The sequence below is a fragment of the Zootoca vivipara genome, chromosome 5, assembly GCF_965207765.1.
Source record: "Zootoca vivipara chromosome 5, rZooViv2.hap1.1, whole genome shotgun sequence".
NCBI classification, from domain to species: Eukaryota; Metazoa; Chordata; class Lepidosauria; order Squamata; family Lacertidae; genus Zootoca; species Zootoca vivipara.
The window spans coordinates 83,882,834-83,906,402 of NC_142588.1; the positions used below are offsets into that span (position 1 = coordinate 83,882,834).

At 45.5% G+C, this 23,569-nt stretch overlaps 1 protein-coding gene across 3 annotated transcripts in view; it reads left to right on the forward strand.

The window, feature by feature from the left end:
* Positions 1 to 23,569, forward strand: part of NLGN1 (neuroligin 1) — a 623,829-nt gene that overhangs the window by 109,633 nt on the left and 490,627 nt on the right. The window lies entirely within an intron of this gene.

The following is a 23,569-nucleotide window of genomic DNA, read 5'->3' on the forward strand; positions in this document are numbered from 1 at the left end:
CTACTGTTGCGCACATTGGTGCTCATGGACAACACATTGGTGACTCCTGGCTTCGTGTGTAGCTGCCATTGATATCAACTGAGTTTTTTCTCTCCTAAGGCTAGGAGTGGTGCTGTGGGTTAAACCACTGAGCCTCTTGGGCTTGCCGATCGGAAGGTTGGCGGTTCAAATCCCTGCGACGGGGTGAGCTCCCGTTGCTCGGTCCCTGCTCCTGCCAACCTAGCAGTTCGAAAGCTCATCAAAGTGCAAGTAGATAAATAGGTACCGCTCCGGCGGGAAGGTAAACGGCATTTCTGTATGCTGCTCTAGTTCGCCAGAAGCGGTTTTGTCATGCTGGCCACATGACCTGGAACCTGTATGCCAACTCCCTCAGCCAATAACACAAGATGAGCGCCGCAACCCCAGAGTCGGTCACGACTGGACCCTTTACCTTTACATTCCTTTACCTTTACATTTACCTTTCAGGCTAGATGTATAGATATTTTTTTTAACTGGAGCTGGGGCATGGGTGTAGCCAGGCATGGGTGTAGCCAGGATTTATGTTGGGGGGGCGGGTGGCTGCCATCCTCTGTCTGGCTCTGTCTAGCAGATTCAGAATGAAATGTCTCAACAACAGTTGTTTTACTTTCTTTCGACACTGAGTGCTCATAAAAATCTGTCAAAATCTTTCTACAATTTCTACTTTTAGTTAAGTGTTTTTGTTTATTGATTCGGTGGGGGGAGGAGCTTCTCCCCCGACCCCCTGGCTATGCCCACGAGCTGATTAAAGAAGAGATAAGTCTCTTTTTCCTCCACACAATGTTTCCCCCAGTAACAACCACGCTGTAATTGTGCCTGTAATTAATTAACTAATTAACCAAAGTGAAACAAAAGACACAGCTTCAGTGTAGCGTGTAGTTTGGCCCCCAAATATAGAAGGAGATGAGTTTGGGCCTTAGATGCTGTCTGTCTCCATGGAGATCCAGTGTGGGAGCGCTGGGCTACGTGCCTCCGCCTACGCTCAACCTGTGTATTTGTAAATAAACACCAAGATGACAAAACACCAAAAGGCAAGTAAGAGGCACCATGATAGAAGTTTATAAAATGCACGGCATGGAGAAAGTGGCTAGAGAAAATGGGTTCCCCTCCCTCTCTCATAACTCTAGAACCCGTGGAGAACCAAGGAATGTTGGAAGAATCGGGACAGATAAAAGAAAGTACTTCTTCATAATGGAACTCCTAGGGATGTGGGTGGCGCTGTGGTCTAAACCACTGAGGGCTCATGGGCTTGCCGATCAGAAGGTTGGCGGTTCGAATCCCTGCGATGGGGTGAGCTCCTGTTGCTCTGTCCCAGCTCCTGCCAATCTAGCAGTTCAAAAGCACGCCAGTGCAAGTAGATTAATAGGTAGCACTGCGGTGGGAACGTAAACAGCATTTTCCATCACAGTGTTCGTTGCACCAGAAACGGTTTAGTCCAGCTGGTCACATGACCCGGAAAGCTGTCTGCAGGCAAACGCCGGCTCCCTTGGCCTGAAAGCGAGATGAGCACCGCAACCCTGTAATCCAGGCATGTCAAACCTGCGGCCCTCCAGATGTTTTGGCCTACAACTCCCATGATCCCTAGCTAGCAGGACCAGTGGTTGGGGAAGATGGGAATTGTAGTCCAAAACATCTGGAGGGCCGCAAGTTTGACATGCCTGCTGTAATCGCTTTTGACTGGACTTAACCGTCCAGGGGTCCTTTACCTTTTTACTTTTTAAAAATGGAACTCCTGTAGAAGGCAGTGATGACCACAAACATTAACGGCTTTAAAAGAAGCTTAGGCGAATTTACAGATAGATGGCTACTAGCCATGATTCCTCTGCTCTGCCTCTATAGCTGGAGGCAACAGTGCTTCTGAATACCAGTTGCTGGAAACCACAGGCGAGGAGATAGCAATACTGCTCCAATCCTGCCTGTGGGTTTCCCAAGGGCAGCTGGTTGGCCACTGTGAGAACAGGATGCTGGTCTAGATGGGCCATTGGCCTGATCCAGTAGGCCAGGCATGTCAAACCTGCGGCCCTCCAGATGTTTTGGCCTACAACTCCCATGTTCCCTAGCTAGCAGGACCAGTGGTTGGGGAAGATGGGAATTGTAGTCCAAAACATCTGGAGGGCCGCAAGTTTGACATGCCTGCTGTAATCGCTTTTGACTGGACTTAACCGTCCAGGGGTCCTTTACCTTTTTACTTTTTAAAAATGGAACTCCTGTAGAAGGCAGTGATGACCACAAACATTAACGGCTTTAAAAGAAGCTTAGGCGAATTTACAGATAGATGGCTACTAGCCATGATTCCTCTGCTCTGCCTCTATAGCTGGAGGCAACAGTGCTTCTGAATACCAGTTGCTGGAAACCACAGGCGAGGAGATAGCAATACTGCTCCAATCCTGCCTGTGGGTTTCCCAAGGGCAGCTGGTTGGCCACTGTGAGAACAGGATGCTGGTCTAGATGGGCCATTGGCCTGATCCAGTAGGCCAGGCATGTCAAACCTGCGGCCCTCCAGATGTTTTGGCCTACAACTCCCATGTTCCCTAGCTAGCAGGACCAGTGGTTGGGGAAGATGGGAATTGTAGTCCAAAACATCTGGAGGGCCGCAGGTTTGACATGCCTGCTGTAATCGCTTTTGACTGGACTTAACCGTCCAGGGGTCCTTTACCTTTTTACTTTTTAAAAATGGAACTCCTGTAGAAGGCAGTGATGACCACAAACATTAACGGCTTTAAAAGAAGCTTAGGCGAATTTACAGATAGATGGCTACTAGCCATGATTCCTCTGCTCTGCCTCTATAGCTGGAGGCAACAGTGCTTCTGAATACCAGTTGCTGGAAACCACAGGCGAGGAGATAGCAATACTGCTCCAATCCTGCCTGTGGGTTTCCCAAGGGCAGCTGGTTGGCCACTGTGAGAACAGGATGCTGGTCTAGATGGGCCATTGGCCTGATCCAGTAGGCCAGGCATGTCAAACCTGCGGCCCTCCAGATGTTTTGGCCTACAACTCCCATGTTCCCTAGCTAGCAGGACCAGTGGTTGGGGAAGATGGGAATTGTAGTCCAAAACATCTGGAGGGCCGCAGGTTTGACATGCCTGCTGTAATCGCTTTTGACTGGACTTAACCGTCCAGGGGTCCTTTACCTTTTTACTTTTTAAAAATGGAACTCCTGTAGAAGGCAGTGATGACCACAAACATTAACGGCTTTAAAAGAAGCTTAGGCGAATTTACAGATAGATGGCTACTAGCCATGATTCCTCTGCTCTGCCTCTATAGCTGGAGGCAACAGTGCTTCTGAATACCAGTTGCTGGAAACCACAGGCGAGGAGATAGCAATACTGCTCCAATCCTGCCTGTGGGTTTCCCAAGGGCAGCTGGTTGGCCACTGTGAGAACAGGATGCTGGTCTAGATGGGCCATTGGCCTGATCCAGTAGGCCAGGCATGTCAAACCTGCGGCCCTCCAGATGTTTTGGCCTACAACTCCCATGTTCCCTAGCTAGCAGGACCAGTGGTTGGGGAAGATGGGAATTGTAGTCCAAAACATCTGGAGGGCCGCAAGTTTGACATGCCTGCAGTAGGCTCTTCTTATGTTAGTATTTCATTTATTAAATTTGTATATCCGCAGGCCTTGGGGTCGTTACAACATAAAATCACAATATACATAATAAAAGTAAAAACAGGAACAACCCAATAACACTCCCCCCCAACACATTTTAAAAGGGCATTGGATGTCAATCAGCAAAAGTCCTGGTTGAAGAGGAATGTTTTTATTCCATGGCTCCCTTCCCTGAACTGGGGGGGGGGGGAGAGTTCAGGTCAGGCTTTCCCAGCAACCTTTTCCTGCGGCGAACAGAAGGCTGGTGGCATATGGTGCATTTGCAAAAAATTTTTAAAATAAATGTTTATTTACAAATGTACCAGCCGAGAAGGAATAGTAGTGCATTGTCTAATATTTGACAGAGGAAATAAGCACCCTGCTTTTATGTTAAGTGAACAAGGGACTCATAGTAAGAGAGTCAGCAAGCCAAATGAGCTTCCGCGGGATATGGCAGCAGGCTCTAAGAACTTTTGAAATATTAACCTAGCCTGTATTTACATTTCCCTACAATGCAGAGTGCACATTTTCGCATTTAGAGGTTATAAATACAAGCATTTTCTTTATCACTGCCGTTTTGCTTCCAGATTGCTAAGGACTGCACAGGTGTCATGTAGCTTAGCGCCGGTGAAACAAGAAGGGTGCAGAGGCATGGGAACACAAGGAGCTGCCTTCGACTGGGGCAGACCTTGGGCCATCTACCCATATCCACACTGACTAGCAGGGTTTCAGTCAGGGAATCTTTCGCAGCCCTTCCTGGAGATGCCAGGGATTGAACCTGGGACCTTCTGCATGCAAAGCAGATGTTGTACCCCCAAGCTATGGGAATTCCCCTTCTCTGAGTGTTTCTACCTGAGCTCCCTTCTGGTTGCATTCTACTGGACTTGTTGTTGTTTAGTCATTTAGTCGTGTCCGACTCTTCGTGACCCCGTGGACCAGAGCACACCAGGCACTCCTGTCTTCCACTGCCTCCCGCAGTTTGGTCAAACTCATGTTCGTAGCTTCGAGAACACTGTCCAACCATCTCGTCCTCTGTCATCCCAGGCTTGACAGGCATATGTCAAGAATGCTTTGGTGGTGTTTCCTGCTTGGCAGGGGGTTGGACTGGATGGCCCTTGTGGTCTCTTCCAACTCTATGATTATATGATCCCCTTCTCTGGTTAACTGTTTCATTGGCAATGGCATTGACTACTGTTGGGACTAACTGAGGTTCCCACCTTAACCCGGTTTGATGTGATTTCTTGGGAAATTGGTGGCAGATCTAGGGCTAGTTGGGAAAACCACAACTAGACCAAGCCCCAAGGTATGGCTAGGGGGTGATGGGGGAAGACTTGGGGGCAGGAGAGCCACAACAGCAGCAGTGCTCCTATCAGGAAATTAGCTACTTCCCATGAAGGGGTGTTTATAGAGTAGCTGCAGGAAGAGGAGACAAGAGCTCTGTGGATTTTCACATTCAGGGATGGAAACAGATGCTAAGCTGGGGTAGACAGAGGGTGTGAGTTGCCCACTCACCTCTGTCTGAGGCCAAAGCTGGCTCCAGGCTTCTCCCCTTCCCCAAAACAGCTCTATTATCATGCCTTTTAAAATTAGGCACAGTTTGTAGGTTAGCCTCAATACTCAGTACTGTATATATATGAGCAACAATATTGGGTGAGCAGGCATCCGCTTGCACAAAGCAGTTTCTCCTTCCTCTCCTGCCTGCTGCAGCTCTTTCTGCACCCCCAAAACCTGCTCCTGAGTATTGGGGGACCTTTCAGAGTGTATTTCATGTAAGGGTGTGGGGGCTGGAAAAGAGGGACCTTAAAGCTCATTGAACAAGTAGGTTTCCATTGCGCAAGCAGCCAGACATCGCTGGATGCCATCCATTGAGTTCATAGTCAGAACATATGTAATAATCGGTGCAGCAGCCAGCCAAGGCAGGACAGGGCAGAAGACAGGACGGCTTCCTTTTTTTGCACCCAGACTCTTTCTGAAAAGTTCACGTATTCCTCCCTAATTCGTTATCATGTAATGGTACCAATAGAGTCACGGAGTCTTCACTGTGGGTTGTTTTGTGTGCAGTGCAAGCTGCTCCATCTCCTAAATCCTTCATTTTGGATAGAGACCTAGGGTATCACCAGAATGTGGGCTGCCCCAAGAGCATTTCTGTTAGGTCTCTAATCATGTCTCCAACTCCTGGCGCAAAGGACACTCCTGCCATTTCCCCAGGTGAATAGGTGGGGGGGAAGCTTTGGTTGTCCCGATGTTGCTGAACTACAACTCTCATGAGCCCCAGTGAGCACAGCCAATGGCCAGGGATTATGGGAGCTGTAGTTCTGGAAGGGCAACCATGTCTAACACCTACAAGAAGGTGTGGCAGGAGCAGCACCAATCCCTGCCAAATTGTGATAGGGAAAACAAGGTTGCTAGACTACAACTCCCATCATCCCTGACCTTTGGGCCATGCTTCCTGAGGATGACTTGCTGACTTGGAGTTCAGCAACATCTGGAGGGCCACGGGTTCATTGACAACCCTGGCGTAGGCAATCCTTATCTAGATGGATCGATGATCTATATAAGGCAGCTTCATACCGTACATTCCTCCCCAGTAAGTTCTCACATCTATGCAGCTGTTAAAGCCACAAATGCTCCTGTCAGGCAGACCTAAGCAAATGAGATGATAAACAGCCTCCCCAAATTCCAGGCTTCATTTTTTTCTCAGCCTGTTAGCTTTTCTTGCAATTCATGCCTCAGAAAAGACCCACTGAGGTCCAGATGATTGAAACTTGTCGGTGCAGTTGGACATCTCAAGAGCTGCTCTATCCTAATTAGTTCCTCAGGCTCTTCTTAGGCCTTTGTTTGGGTAAACTGACTCTCAATGCTGTCAAGAAGCCTTGGGGGTCATTATCTACCTGATAAATTGAAAGCTTGCCCAAGTAGGGGATTTTCCCCACAGAGATGTCAAGACTCAATCTGCCGGTTCTGGAACATTCCCCATCGTTTTCCTAGTTTTGTTCTCCAGAATTAGACTTCCCTACCCATGGCTCAGACCCAAACTACACATTACTCAAAATGATGATGATGATGATGATATATTTATACCCCGCCCATCTGTCTGGGCTTCCCCAGCCACTCTGGGCAGCATCCAACAAAATATTAAAATACAAAAGGCGCATGAATTATGGGAGAGGAAAAGCCATTATCTGGTGGGGACAACAGAGAGTGTGGGAAGGCCACGCTGGCAATGTGGAACTCGCCATTTCCATATCTGTGTTTCCTTGCTCTAGGTGCTTCAGTGCGGCTTCCCTGGAAATTCTGAATACATAATTCTGTGCATTTAGCTCCCTTAAATAACAATTGCCCCATTGGAAGTAGCACTTTGCTGAAAAATTCTCTATTTTATGAGAAAAGGAAGTAAATGCAAAAATTGTGTAAGGGGAGAGAAAAGTTCTAGTGGGCTCAAGGTAGTGTGCTTGTGGGTGTGTTTGTGTGTTAACTTTAGAGTCTCAGATGCTGGAAAGCTGATAAGGCTTGTAGGATCTCGTGTGTGTGTGTGTGTGTGTGTGTGTGTGTGTGTGTGTGTGTGTGTGTTTACTATAACCTCAATATCTACAAATTGAAGTTTGGTATAAAAGACATCAGCATTAAAGAATTCTGAGCTCATGAATTCACAGTATAAGAATGAAAAGGAGTTCCCCATTCTGGTTACAGAAGCATCCTCATTTCAGCAGCATGTCGAGAGGGAGGACTAATTTAGTTAGGGAGCAATGCTAAATATGGGAAGCCATGTAGAGTATACCATATCCAAATTCTTCTCAGGAGAGGGGCTATTGCTTCGCTGAGTTGTCCTTCTTCACCACCTCTATTGCATCTGCGAAGAACAGCAGCAGGAGACTCTTTCAGGTGGTTCGCAATTTAGTGGAACCACCTGCTCCAACCGGGGCCCAGTATAGGCCACATGATCTCCTGCAATGATTTTGCAAAGTTTTTTGCAGATAAAGTCGCTCAGATTCAGGAAGAAAAATAAAAAAAATTCCTTCAGTAGCACCTTAAAGACCAACTAAGTTTTTATTTTGGTATGAGCTTTCGTGTGCATGCACACTTCTTCAGATACAGTGAAATGGAAGTTTCCAGGCACTTATGTAGAGAAGGGGTGGGGAGGGGTGGGGAGGGGGAGGGGGGAATCACTCAGAAGGGTGGTGGAAATGGGTGATTGACTGACTGATAGCTGTTGATGACCGCAAACGACTGCAAATGGTTTTGCATGAAAAAGCAAGGGTTGAGATGGGTGAAGATCGCTTATCATGTATAATGAGATAAGAATCCGATATCTTATCTCATTATACATGATAAGGCATACACAATGTTAGAAGATGAGCAATTAAATAGTCCTGAGATGGTATGTTGGATGTTGTTGGGGCCAGTAATGGTGTTGTCTGGGTGTATGTGGCAGCAAAGTTGGCATCTGGGTTTATTGCAGGCTCTGCCATCAAATGCCAACAGTGCCCTTCAGCTCTCTATATTGGACAAACAGGCCAAACCCTACGCCAAAGGATAAATGGACATAAATCTGACATCAGGAACCAGAAGACAGAAAAACCAGTAGGAGAACACTTCAATCTCCCAGGACATTCTATACAAGATCTCAAAGTAGCTGTCTTACTACAAAAGAATTTCAGAAATAGACTGGAAAGAGAAGTTGCTGAATTGCAACTTATCACCAAGCTCAAAACCATGGAGGGACCTGGTTTGAACAGAGATATCGGATTCTTATCTCATTATACATGATAAGCGATCTTCACCCATCTCAACCCTTGCTTTTTCATGCAAAACCATTTGCAGTCGTTTGCGGTCATCAACAGCTATCAGTCAGTCAATCACCCATTTCCACCACCCTTCTGAGTGATTCCCCCCTCCCCCTCCCCACCCCTCCCCACCCCTTCTCTACATAAGTGCCTGGAAACTTCCATTTCACTGTATCTGAAGAAGTGTGCATGCACACGAAAGCTCATACCAAAATAAAAACTTAGTTGGTCTTTAAGGTGCTACTGAAGGAATTTTTTTTATTTTACTTCGATCCAGACCAACACGGCTACCTACCTGTAACCAGATTCAGGAAGAGGTAGACTCCACCGTGGGAGCAGGGCCGGGGCAGGAGAGTGCTAGAATCCTGTCTAGTCAAGTTGCGTGGGATCGATTCCAATCTGTTACCTCCGAGGATGTGGACAGGCTGCTTGGATGAGTGAAACCAACCACCTGTCTCCTTGATCCTTGCCCATCCTGGCTTATAAAAGCTAGCCGGGAAGGGCTGGGCGATGGGCTCCGATGGGTGGTGAATGCTTCTCTCTGTGAGGGAGCCTTCCCAGACCCGCTGAAAGAGGCGGTTATTATTATTATCACCATCATCATTATTAATAATATGATTATATTATTATTATTATTATTATTATTATTATTATTAGGTTTATTATTATATTGTAGGGTTTAGGGGAATCAGAAATATTTGCCAATCATCTAGAGTTCCCTATCTACCTCCTGTCTATTGTTGGAAGTGCTGAATAGGGTTGTAAGAAGGCATCCGTTTCTGTTCTGACCTGTGTTTGTTGCATGCAGTGCTCTTTCCTTTCTGCTTCAGTTCGGCTTCTGACAAGATCCACAGTCTTAGTCTTGCCCTCCACTGTGGCAGAATTGTGCGTAATTTATTATGCAATCAGTACGCACACCATTCATTTCAATGCAAAAGAAACACGGTGCAAATGGAGGGTGGAACCTCATCGGTTACAAATCGTTTGCAGACTGAAACCAAGAACAGCAGCAGATATCAGTCGTATTTACTGAATTGATTTCTATTCAGGACATGGGACAAATGAGCATTAACAATTTCTGCTCCTGTTTCAGTTTCACTTGCTCTGATTCAGAATAAGGAGCTCCCTCTGTCCCCAAATGAGAATTTGATCCACGTATTCTGGTGCTCTCTATGGTGGCTGCCAGCAATTCACTCAAGTCTCATGCAGAGGGGTGTTTTCCAGCCCATGTTGAGATGCCAGGGAGCCACTGGAATCCTTGTTCAAGAAGAATACACCGAATTCATGCGCAAACCCCATTACTAGGACTAGGACTAATGCTATTGTCTGCTACATTCTGCTCTCACGACTAAAACTCATGCTGAAGATGAGATTGTCTGGCTCCTCCCCTTTTTATATGTGCCTCGTGCTGTTGTCCCAATTTCTCATCAATGAGTCATTTCCGCTCCTAGGATGTAAAGAGCCTGATTAATTATCTTAAACAGTAATTTATGATTAAAAGGCACATTGTGTGCTCTTCCACCTACCATAAATTATGTAAAATGTGCATCAGGACCCGACAATTTTCCTATTCTTTATTAATAGGGCTGTCTAGGAGCAGAATTAATGATACTTTTCACCAAACACACACACATAATTTTGGAGGAGTTGGGATCTAAATCTTTAAAAAAATAAAAAAAATCCAGCATTTTGTATGTGAGCCCAGGCCAATGAGGGTTGAGTTTCCTTATTGAGGTTGCCTTCCCTATCCAATCTTGAGTCTCTACAGGAAACACACAGGGCTGTTCTCTGTAAAAGGACACAGGGCCACCCCAACCTCTGTCTTTAGCAGCAGTATTCCACTGCATGTATTTTCTATAAAAAATGTTTTTTATCGTACCCTTCAGCAAATGTTTCCATGCTGGTTCTTAATAATAATAATAATAATAATAATAATAATAATAATAATAATAATTAATAATAAAATGAACATCTTACCATTAACATTTGACGATGCCAGGAAAAATATGAACATCATAGAAAGAAGAAAATAACGGGAAATGCAGCAATAAAAGGAGGGAAATGGCAAGAGTAAAAATAACTATCCATTAAAAGCTTTGAGAGAATGAAATTGTGTTCACCTGGTGCTGAGTAGCTAGCAAAGCATAGATATCAGCTGAGGGTTTCTTGGTGGGGGTGGGAGAGAATGCACAGCTGTGGCTCTCAGATATAGGCCTCTGCCAGAGGTTTAAATAATATATTGAAAGGATTTTTTAAATAAAAAGGTATATATGATGATGAATAGTTACCCTTCGGATATGCGTGAAATGGAAGGAAGGTCCATTTCAGTTGACTGGACTACCAAGTAAATATGGTTATGCCTGCAAGGCACCTAATAGTCTCTACTGGATGGTACACTGAAGATGTTGTTCATCTTGATTGTTACTTATTGTTTAGTCGTTTAGTCATGTCCGACTTTTCGTGACCCCATGGACCATAGCACGCCAGGCATTCCTGTCTTCCACTGCCTCCCGCAGTTTGGTCAAACTCATGTTCATAGCTTCGAGAACACTGTCCAACCATCTCGTCCTCTGTCGTCCCCTTCTCCTAGTGCCCTCCATCTTTCCCAACATCAGGGTCTTTTCCAAGGATTCTTCTCTTCTCATGAGGTGGCCAAAGTATTGGAGCCTCAGCTTCACGATCTGTCCTTCCAGTGAGCACTCAGGGCTGATTTCCTTCAGAATGGATAGGTTTGATCTTCTTGATTGTTACTATATACTGTAGGTAGTTCTGGATTCACAATTTTTGGCATTTGTTTTTGATGCTAATCTTTTGGTTGGCTGGGACAAAGATACTTTCCGCTTTCATTGATGGCTGTGGATGACCGCTTTTCAGTGTTACAGCTTTGATTGATTTGATTTGTCACTTGTTGTAATTTTTGTATTACAAAAAAACCCAAAAAACCTTGTAGGTCACTTTGACACTCTTTTTCGTTTAGGAAAGCAGCAAATGAGAAAACAGATAAAAAATGCTTTTCTTTGGGGAGGGGGGAAAGCGTTTCAGAATTTTAACCCCCTTCTACCCTCCCCTCCCATTTTGAGGGCTCCTCTTTCCCCCACAATGCCCTCCAATACAAAATGGAGATACCACATAGCAGGAGATTTGCATTTTCTTGTGGTGGCAATGAAGGCAGGCAAGCAGGCATGTGTGCTACTGCTTCACCTCCTAATAGTGAATTTCCACCAGAGGTGGATTTAGGGTAGCATAACTTGTTTCCCCTGCACTGGGCGCCGAGCTGAGTGGGGCGCCACAGGGCATCACAATTGTGAAGTAGTGCATGTGCAGAATGGAAGGCAAGAGGTGTGTGGGTGTGGGGGGGGAGTATTTCCAGATTTTGGCATTGCACGGGGCACAGCTGAAATTTGAAAAACTGAAGTCCGCCCCTGTTCCCACTCCCAAGAAACTGTTGTAATGTTTGTGGGACACCCATTCCTTGATCCAGGCCAGGATTCCATAATGCCCTGGCCACGGGACCACTGGACTTACAGTAGGCAAGGCTAAAGGGAGTTCTCCAAGGGAGAATCCTAGTCTGCAGGCAGCTGCAAACATGGAAGGAACTTTAAAATAAACCTGTTCATCCAATAAGCATATTCTGAGTTCTTACTTTTAAGTGTCCTAGGCCTTTGCACCCAGCAGCTCCTTAGAGAATATTCAGCAACATGCTCCTTTCAGATGTTAATAGAGTGGATAATTTGAACTGGCCATTCCGTTGTCCTTCAGCTCTTTTTCTGCCTGCCTGCTTAGTGTTTCTGCTTTTATAACAGGAGGGAAGGCAGGAAGAGGAGTTGGCTGGCCTGGAAAAGAGGAGAGTTCAAACTGTTGGCCAAAGTAGGAAAATTGTTGCATGTGTTAATCTTCCTGGAGGTGTGCACATTGTTCTGTGTTAACAGCCATTGTTGGGTACAGGTAGATTTTGGCTCATTTTTTAACTGCATTTTTTCCAAAGCAGCTGTGCTGAAAGGATGGCCGGGCTTTGTGTAACATCCCTTATTGCACAAGCCAGGGACTTTGCCCGTTGAATGAATGCGAGCCGTGAAAATTAGTATCCTTACAGCCAAAGCTACCTTTCTAAGGATTTGTCGATTCAGATGCAAGTTATCTGTCACGCCTTTTCTGGAAGTGGGAACCAATTTAACCACAGAAATACATTATAAAAGCATTCCTGCTGGTTTCATTGTTAAGGCTTCTGCGGCAGGCTGGTTGTCGGGGGGGGGGATGACTGCTTGAAAAGTGCCCTACCCCTGAAAGCAAATCGAGCCCCTGGATTCCTTTAATGGAATTCCCTAGTGGCAGCAACAAAAACGAGGGGCAGGCACAGCCAATCCATAATCCCCTCCACCAAAGAATGAACCAATGCCTAACCGCCAACCTTACAAAGTTGTGACGATTTGCTACACGGTAGGAAAAAACCAAATGGCACCAGCCAATCAGCCAAGTGCCAAAATTCCTACTGGGCCCCTGCTCCAAAAACAGACGACCCCTAGACAGGCATAGCAAGGTCAAAAACACAACCTTAAATTATAGGGAGGGAGGGAGGGAGGGAGGGAGGGAGGGAGGGAGGGAGATCTGCTGCACGAGGGCGAAAGAGAAAGTACTTCACCTCGTGCAACCCCTTAAATAGCCCCTTAGTTGCCAATCAAACCCCAACTGACAGAAAAGTTTCCCCAGGCAACCAATGAGGTGAGGAGGTCAACCAAATGGGCCCGCTCCAGCAATTGGGGATCGCAAGTGGAGAGTGTGTTGCCATGCCTATGCCCTGTTTGTAGGCGTCCCACGAGCATCTGGCTGGCCGCTTTGGAAACACGAGTCTGGACTATGATGGACCTTTGGTCTGATCCGGCTGATCTCTTTATAGTCATTAGAATAGAATAGAATAGGATAGGATATTTATTGTTATTATGTTCTTATTCTGCCCGTGACTGCAAAATGCGGCTGGTAAGAAAATATAGCAAAGTGTATTTACATAATACGTCTGTGGAAGTGAAGAGGCTAAGAAGGGAGGATGAAGGGTTTATTATGCAACAACTCATGAACTTTTGAATATGATTCAGACCTTCTAAATAAAGTACCAGGCAGACTGTTCTATCCAACGTAACAGATTGGGTACTACCAAAATGCCCACTAAAGTGTGGAAATGTGTGTGTTCATTGTTAAACTTACTGCTTTCAAGTAGTAGACCTACAGAAGGCATAGAATTTACAGTTGCCCCTAAATGTATAGAATTGCATCCTCATTAACCACTTGGACTCCTCATTCTTTGCTCTAAGGTCTGCTGAAGCATGGAGGTCTTTACACTTTCTGCTTTGTTGGTTGATACGTGTATACATAGGTCTGATATTAGGCTGGGGATTTGTACAATAGTGGCTAAGGTCACAGAACCAACAACGTCTCGGGATGCTTGATGAATTCATTATTTGGGAATTCCATTATGAACCCACCCGATCCTACCTTCTGGACAGACTGGTGTGTAATTATCCACTAGATTTTGCACTTCCTATTTCAGCCCGCGAAAAAGTATTGAAATTGATTATGCGCCAAAAATATCATCATCTCTCATACCACACACACACACACACCGGCTATTCTCCATCGATGAATGAGAAAAGAAGTGGGGTATACTGGAGTTAAACTTGCCCCTCTTAAATCCGGATTCTGATGTGAGAGGCAATTGTTGTCCCATTTCAACTGTGTACCAGATTGAAGCCTGTTCCCTCCCTCCTGTGTCCTATAGAACTACGGTAATCAAAGCAACTCTCCTGCATCAGACCAATGTACCCAAGGGCATATCTATTCTTAAATCTGTTATTTGGTTGTGTTTGAGGACCCATCTGCACCATAAGTTTAAAGCAGTCTCATACCACTTTAAACAGTCATGGCTCCCCCCTCCCCCAATCCTGGGAACCATAGTTTGTTAAAAGGCTCCCCTGTTCCCCTCACCTAGCAGCAGTTCCCAGAGCGGTTTAAAAATTAATTCCTCTTCCCAAAGAGCTCCAAGAATGGCAGCTCTGAGAGTTGCTCAGCACCCTTAATGAAGTAGAGTTCCCAGGATTCTTTGGGAGAAACCATGACTTTTTAAAGTGGTATGATTCTGCTTTAAACGTATAGTGCAGCTGCAAACTCAGTGATGGACTCTTGAAAACTTAAAGGAACAATATCTTGTATGTGGAATGTTGCTGTCTGAACTATGTGTTACTAGATAATGGGACTTCTTACAGCACCCTCTCTAAGGAACTCCCAGCCTACAATGGTTTGGTTCAGATGTTGGTTGAAACCATGCCTGTTTTTTTCCTGGCTTTTGCATCTCTATAAGAATTTCGGCCAACTAACTGGTTTGTTTTCTGTATTCACAATTCACATGGTTGTGTGCTCTGTTTATTCTTTTTTCTGCACTAGTTCCCCCCCCCCCAAAAAACCCCCCACCTTTATTATATTGGTGGGTTTTAATTGTATTTGTTAACTGGACATTTTTATGGGATTGTAACATTCTGTTGTGTAAAGAGATCTTTGTAAATGAAGAGTGGCATATAAATGAACAAAGTGAACATCTGTGCGTGGCTCCGAGTGTGCAGAACTTCCGTGGCGCATCTGCGTGAGGAAGACATGGAGGGTGTGTGTGGCTAAAGCATGTGTAGCATCCAGCTATTCTAAATAATAAGGTTTGGCCAATAGAACAAAGATTAAAACTGCAATGTTCACCATGCTGTACAGGCTCATCTCCCTGTTTGGTGCAGTGTCGGAGAGTAACCATGGAACATACCTACGGTAGGTCTTTTGGAATATTTGGAACTACAGCATGAAAACCCTACCTGACAATTAATACAAGCCAAGTGCTAAGCAGCTTATTGATGTTGCATAGCTGACTCTTCCTGTAAAAATCGTCTCCGCTTCCAAGGCAATTTATTACTCAGACATGTGATATTTACACATCTTTCGAATTCCAAGAATCAAAAAGGCTTTCCAAAATTAAACTTCAGTACATGCCCTCCTTGAGTTTTTTATAGTTTTTTTTTAAAGTTAACTCCTTACAGAGAATTTATACTAAGATGGTTACATGAAATGCCCCCCTGAAACAATTCATGATAGACCCATTGTCACCAGAACATAAGCTAGGAAGCCATGGCAGCAGCTCTTCAGAGATTCAGACATTCCTAGCCCTACATGGAGATGCTAGGGATTGAAGCAGTGATGCTCTACCAAGAGCCACAGCCACTCCCCAATGGAAGAACTAGGAAAGTTGCAAAAAAAGGGGGGCAAGCAAAATGACTAAGTACTTGTGGGGGCGGGGAGTCCTTCCATACAAAAAAAAGATTAAAATTGTCGGGGCTTTTTATTGTGGAAAGCAAAGATAACCTGCAGTAGACATGTCTAATCAGAAGCAAGTCCCACTGAGTTCAATGGGATTCCATTGCAAATGTGAACAGGATTTGCTGCCTAAGGGGCAACAGGAAGTTGACAATGTTGTGAATGATGTAGAGAAAGTGGGCAGAAAGGCATTTGTATCCCTTGTGTGTAGCACTTGAATTTGGTGTTGTTGTTTGTGTGCTACCCAATGAAACCAAGAGCTATTTTAAAAGGAGGAGTTTGCATGACCTGCCCCCACCGCCCACATGTTGAAAGAACATCCTTGGTGGAAAAGAACTGGTGCATGCCCATAGAGTCCCTTCCGACATCTGTTGAAGGTGCAGAATGGAGCAGCATGGCACATGGTGGCGGCAAATGGTAGGGCTGGCTCATACAAGATTATGCCTCCTTCTTGCATTCCCCCCCCCCAGCTTTTAGAAGATGTTGTGTAAACCCCTTTTTACAAGTTTAGAATGAAGTGGTTGAGTGTAGAGGGTTGTCTGCAGTGTTAGTTCTACTTAGAGTAGACCCATTGACATTAATGAGTATGCCTAACTTAGATCCATCAATTTCAGTGGGTCTGCTCTGAATACAACTAACATTGGATCCAACCCAGCGTTCTTGAGATGTACCCCCATCAAGCTACAAGTGTGGGGAGATAGTTGCATTTTTGAATATGCCCAACCATAAACTCCCTGCATTTAACGAAACTAGAATGCCAGGCAGAGAGGTTCCATTTAGCCTTCTCTCTGATGTATAACTTGCTACACACAGGACACTTTTTACATGGGGGAGCCATTAAAAAACAGGACCCCCCCAGCTTTTAATTTGAAGTTAGTTCTACCATCTTGATGTGCATTATGTGCAGAGTGGCTCTCACTTGCCTTAGATTCAGGACAAGCGAACGGAAACAGCTTGCATGACTCTGAATTATGATTAAGCTGCAAGATGTGTTGAGGACCACCAGCTTAGTGGGTTCTTAACATCTTAGGACAAATTCAAAGCCACAGGCTATTCACCATGGCAGCTAAATGGAACTGCCATGTAAACAGTAGCAAAACAGCAGATGGTGGATGAGCAGCAAATCCAGAGTGCTTTCCATCCCACTCTGCTTGTGAGTTTCCTAAGATGTTGGACCAGACGCCTCATGGCCTCTTCCAGGTAATAAGACTGTCCCTGCATGCAAGCTTACAATCTAAGGACATGATATGAAATATACTCTATACTTTATACATTATTTACACAATGAGTCCCGTCTGATTGGCTGGTTCTGCTTCCCTCCTGGAGCCAGATTGGTCTTCTCCTGCAAGCCAATCAGTTGTTGCATTCTAGGCTGCTACTTGCCTATTGTTCCAGGATCCAAGCTTAGTACATAACATGATATAAAATGAAAAAGGTTTGAAAAGGAGGAGCTGGGTAGAGGGGAGAAGCAAACCCAGGCACTAGTTCTCACTTTCAAAGTTCTTATAAGTGTGATGGCAGGAAGATAGCTCTCAACAGCTGCTTCATCTTCAGCAAGTGGATGATGTCCCCCTTGCCATGTTGTTTTTTTCTGGGAGACAGGGTGGAATTATCTCCTTGTAGCCCTTAAAACCAGATGCAAAGAAACCCAATAGGATGAATCAACTTTTTACTTCTAGCAAGGATAGCTTGTTCTGTATGGAAGAATGCACCGGACTTAAATTTGTTTGTTTATTAGCACTGTGTTATTTCTTGGATTATGGAACAAAGCTAGAAACTGTTGTAGGCTAGCAACAAATACTTTATTGCCTTTGGTTACAAGAGACCTCCGTTATGATTGATCTTATGGTTTGTGCCTCTGCACCCCCTTTTTGTGGCTGGCCACACCCCTTCACTCTTCCTTGTGCCTTCCCCTTTAGCCTTGTGCTCACAGTCACAGCACATTCAGACATCTCTTGCAACCATGAGCACTAGAAAGCTAGTTTAAATTGAATTAAGAGGTGGCTCTCAGGCTTCCCACAAGAGCCAGGCTGCATGAACAAGACACTGTCTCAGAGGGAGGTTCCCCACAGCTATTGAAAATATTGTGCATGTGCTTAACATTAAAGCTATTTCCAGGTGAGGAGACCAATTTGCAATTTACAGGGAGACACATCTACTTCTGAGTCTCCAAGCTGTTTGTGTATTTCCATTGTCTGCTCCTGAAAACACCGTTGCTACCTCCCCTCCATTGCCTGGTAAACAGTATTGAGATCAACAAATGGAACCCAGTTAGTCTTGTCACGGTCTGATTATTACCAGCTTGTGGTGACACAAAGGCAGGGTCTTCCCCTGGTGGCACCAGTGTTGTGGAATGTCCTCCCTGCTGATATCAGAGAGGCTCCATCTGTGTTGGTGTTCTGCTGACTTTTAGAGATGCACCCTTTTGCACTGATATTTCGTTCATCTCTTGACCTGGGCCTCCTGTATTAATTACTGTGGGATTGTTTTCTTCCATATTTTAATTATGGGTGTTTATATCTTTGTGCTTAGGATTGTTTTATTGTCTATTTTAATGGTGATTTTCATAGGTTTGGTCCACTGGATTTCAATGTTTTGACATTAAGCAGTTTAGGTAAAGGTAAAGGGACCCCTGACCATTAGGTCCAGTCGTGACCGACTCTGGGGTTGCGCGCTCATCTCGCATTATTGGCCAAGGGAGCCGGCGTACAGCTTCCAGGTCATGTGGCCAGCATGACAAAGCCACTTCTGGCGAACCAGAGCAGCACACGGAAACGCTGTTTATCTTCCCGCTGTAGCGGTACCTATTTATCTACTTGCACTTTTTCGTGTGTATTCGAACTGCTAGGTTGACAGGAGCTGGGACCGAACAACGGGAGCTCACCCCGTCGCAGGGATTCGAACCGCTGACCTTCTGATCAGCAAGCCCTAGGCTCTGTTGTTTAACCCACAGCACCACCTGTTTATAAATTAAGAAATAATAACACCGTTTCCATTGTGAAGTCAAAGGGACTGGAAGTGTGTGTGTGTGTGGTGGGTGTTCATATATATTCATTTGTTTTTTTAAAAAATATTTTTTATTAAATACTTTCTTAGTTTGCAGAGGTATGTGCATTGCCTATTTTTTCAGGTTGTGTTTCTACGGATCAGTAACATTTGTTGTGAGGTGTATCTTTATTTCTGCAAATGGTTCACTAACATTATAGTACAAGGTTATTTGCACAAACCACTTGGGTCCTGCATCTTTATTGGAACATACTAAATTCAAAATAAATGCAGGGCACTGCGATTCCAATATTTCAGGGAAGCTAGACAAACTTTGCACAGAATTATGTTTTCATTGCTGCAAACATTAATCTGTACTGGCCTGCCACAGAATCTTAAGAGCAAAAAGGGTTTTTATCAAATTTCCTGGCACCTTTAGACCTTGCCTAGGGCTCTGCACACACTGGACTTGCCGGTGCATTCAGAATGCTTGGCTGAATGTTGAATTTGAGACAGTTTGGTCAAAAAGTCTGTAATGTAATGCGAGCATGATTTGTGGCCGACGTCCCCCGTTTACACAAACTCAGTCCTAGAATAGCTACTTTTAACCACATTTATTGACTACATGGTGTCGACGACTTTGAAAATGGATGAGTTCGTGGAGGGTAGCTCTGTCAACAGCTGTTAGCCAAAACGGTGAAATAGAACCTCTCTTTTCATACACAGTACAGTGGTACCTTGGGTTGTGTACTCAATCTGTGCCCCGAAAAGTATGCAGCCTGAGCTGCACTTCTGCGCCTGCGCCAAGCGCCGATAGAGCACTTCTGCGCACGTGCAAAGTGCACAGAACGCTTCTGCGCATGTGTGCGTGGCAGAATCCGGAAGTAAATATTTCCGGGTCTGCGTGGTTCTTAACCCAAAAGTACACAACCTGCAGCGTACTCAACCCAAGGTATGACTGTATATCTCTGCATACCCGGTGCTGGGGACAAATCAGTGAGGATTGTTGCCGTCATGGACACCTCGTGGGTCCGTTGCTGGGAGGCGATTGCTGATCAAGTGGTTCCTTGGTCTGATCCAATGGAGCAGTTTGTTGTTAACCCAGAAGTTCATTTCACCCCATTCTTAGGCTGCATGCGCACTATACGCTTAAAGCACATGACTTTCCCCAAAAAGAATCCTGGGAACTGTAGTTTATCCCTCACAGAGCTGCAGTCCCCAGTCTCCTTAGCAAACTACAGTTCCCAGGAATCTTTGCGGTAAGTCATATGCTTTAAATGCATGGTGCGTGTGCAGCGTAAGAGCGTCTCTTTTGCATGCGGGCCGGCCCAAGATACTTTGCTGCCTGAGGCAAAAGACAAAGGCACCACCACAACCCCAAGGCCGACCCAATTGGCAGCTGAATCTTACTTTGACACTGGCAATGGGACTGTGCTTTCCACCACACCCGAAGGCAGCGGGGTAGCTTAGCGAGTGCAGAGCAGTCGATGCTGTATTTACAGCTTAGCATCCCAACACCTTGCAACTGCTCCTCACAAGTGGAGGCTGGTGCTCATGAGGACTCGGGAGGGTGGAAGGCAAGAAGCCCAACAGTAGGCGGAGCCAGAGCTAATGACAGGCAGAGCCAACTAATCCTGCTTTTGTTCCGACCCTCCTCCCTGTTGAGTTCTGCAAAGGCAACACTTAGGCCAGGCAACCCCAAACTGCAGCCCTCCAGATGTTTTGGCCTACAACTCCCATGATCCCTAGCTAACAGGACCAGTGGTCGGGGAAGATGGGAATTGTAGTCCAAAACATCTGGAGGGCCGAAGTTTGGGGATGCCTGACTTAGACCATTGGTCTACCTTGCTAAGTATTGTCTATACTAGCTAGCCGCAGCTCACCAGGATTTTAGACAGATGTCTCTATCAGCCCTTCCTGGAGATGTCAGGGATTGAACCCGGGGCCCTTCTGAGTTATGGCTAGCCTCTTCCCCAATGAGAAGGGCACTTCTACACTCATTTATTTGGGCATAGGCTCCACTGAATTAAGTGGGGCTTACTACTGAGTAGACCTGCATACTATGGTGCCACAAGATTACTTTAATTGTTTAATGTATCTAATCATAGAATTGTAGAGTTGGACAAAAGCAACAAACTACTTTTTAAAAGCAAAAACCTCTCACTTGCTGTTTTGAAGCAGAGGGCATGAGCATATAGTTCAGTGCAAAAAAACAAACAAACACCAAAACAAAACAAAAAATCCTGTCATGAAATATTTTGTATGCAATATAATAGGATTTATTTCATACATATTAAAATATAGCATTCATGTTTGCATAATTACATGCCTAGTGATTATAGGGAGAGCACTTCTCCCTGTCTGTTTCTTGGAGAGAATAACCCAGGCAACCCCAAACTGCGGCCCACCAGATGTTTTGGCCTACAACTCCCATGATCCCTAGCTAACAGGACCAGTGGTCGGGGAAGATGGGAATTGTAGTCCAAAACATCTGGAGGGCCGAAGTTTGGGGATGCCTGGAATAACCCAATGTTCTTTCAGGCTGATCCTATCAGTCCTTCTCACAATGAACTCCTGCTGACAGGATTGTAGCCAAGTTGGGCCACTGAAGGTGCTTCCATGGTCACTATTTGGGGGGGGGGATTTGATAGCATAACAGCAAATAAAGTGAATTTGAAGCCCACTTCCCACAACATACTACCTTTCATTGACTTTTTGAAATAAGGAAAGTGATGGGGAGATGCACCAGAAAGTGTGGGATAACGATTGCTTGACACAACAGATGTTGCATATAACCTCCCTGCAAACTTAGTTGAAGCAAATCATGGTAAGTGCTGAATGTGCAGCTCACTTGGAAGCGACATGAGAAGCAAGAGGGAACATGTCTGTGTACTTGGAAGAGATCTTGAGGGTTGCAGAAGTAAGGACAACAGCAAAACTTTCAAATGCCTCTCGAGGCCAACCTGACCCCAGAAAACAGCCCCATAAGAACTGACCATGTTTCATGAAGATCAAATATTGAAGAGGGTGGTTAGGGATGGACAGAAGACATGGGTGCCAGCTCCCTGGGGCCCTGGGTGCCTGAGCACCCACAAAATTCCCCATGAAGAGGCTGGGCACCCACAAATTTTGGCGCCAGGGCCATGCACGCTACATGGCACCCATGGTCCTGTACACCCACAGTTGCGAGGCACTCCTGGCAGAAGAGGAATGGTACCTGCGTGCCTCACGACTGAAACAATGCATATGATAATCTAAGCCACTCGTTGGGCAGATCCAAGATAGGTTGCAATAGCAGCGCTACCATATGCATAAATGCTAACAAATTTAGAAATGGGTCTCTAGATGATGTTTGGGTTCCAGATCTAAAAAAACATCAAAGACTGCTGGTCTAAGGGAAAGTCCATACCTTGGTTTAATGTGGAATGTGATCTCCTTGTATCGCCTTTAATACCCCCTCATCCTTGCAGTGTTCTTCTCCAGCTATGGCTGCCTCCTCCCGCTTTCTCCTCCCTAAATACAGAGATACCCCAGACCACTGATGTAGCTCTCTTAAGTATGTTAGTTAAATAGACTTATGTGTATGAGGTAGAAGCTGGGAGCAAGAAGCAGGCTGGGCAGTTGACAGAGCCGTGTCTGATTTCTGCTAGGATCCAAGGCTGCAGCTATGGGGGCAGCATGACCTCCTTGGAGTATTGATGCTGTGAGCCCCTCCATCATAGGCTCAGGTTGTATATATGTGTAAATAAACCATATATCATAAAGACACCACAGTCTCTGCTGTCCCTCATTCAGAGGGGAAACCCTGGGTAATTGCATGGACTCTCGCACCTCTCAGAGATTAGGAGCCAAATCCTAGGGGCCAAGGTCGCTTTGCTCCCCCCCAATATAATATTTGAGGGGGCTGGGCCCCTCCAAAGTTGATGGGCATTACCATTCAAAGGGTGTGCATGTACCATGTCATGTGATCAGTCATGTGGAGCAGGCCTTGCCTTCCGCCCCCAATAGTTCATTCAAGCTGGCACCCCTGGGTGGCGTGCGACAATATATATTTACTTATCGGTAAGTCTGGGTAAAGAATATGGGACTGCATTTTGAGGAGGACAACGTCATGTGGACATTGAGTCAAACTTGCTTGCGTGAGCCGCACCGAGCTTCCCGGTAAGTCTGGGTAAAGAATATGGGACTGCATTTTGAGGAGGACAACGTCATGTGGACATTGAGTCAAACTTGCTTGCTTGCGTGAGCCGCACCGAGCTTCCCATAAACTGTTGGGCGACCCAAGTTTCACCCGCCACCTGTAATGCATTGCAAAGTTTAGCAATCGTACTGACACATGTTAGTTGCCATCTGCGGATTGTTCCATCCTGTCTGATAGATTCAATAGACTTGAATTGGCAGAGTTTTCCTTTCTCTGCCTTGGAGGGGGGGGAGTGTTTCATCTCTGCATGCTCTCTTTGCAAAAAACAAACACACACACCCCCCAAAAAAACTTCATGCACAGGGCTGGCGAGGGTGGCAATAGCATGCCAGGGAGAAGGCGGCGATGAACCTTCAGCCTTGTGCTGAATGCACAAAACTGCTTCTTCCTAGCAGGATTGCAGCCTTTGAATTCGCCTCTTCCGCACAGTATTGCAATATTCTTAGCTGTAGATTCACACTGAGGCAAGAGTGCATTTCTCCTCCTTCCCCGGTGCTAATAAAGTTTATCCTTCTATTCGGAGGCATGGTTAATTAACAAGGCAGAATGGCCGTTTTACAGAGACTCCTCTAAGCAGATGACTGCCGCGGAAAAAAAGAAGAAAAGAAGAAAGAAAGCGAGGAGGGGGGGGGGAGAAGAAGGAGGAGGGGGCAAGT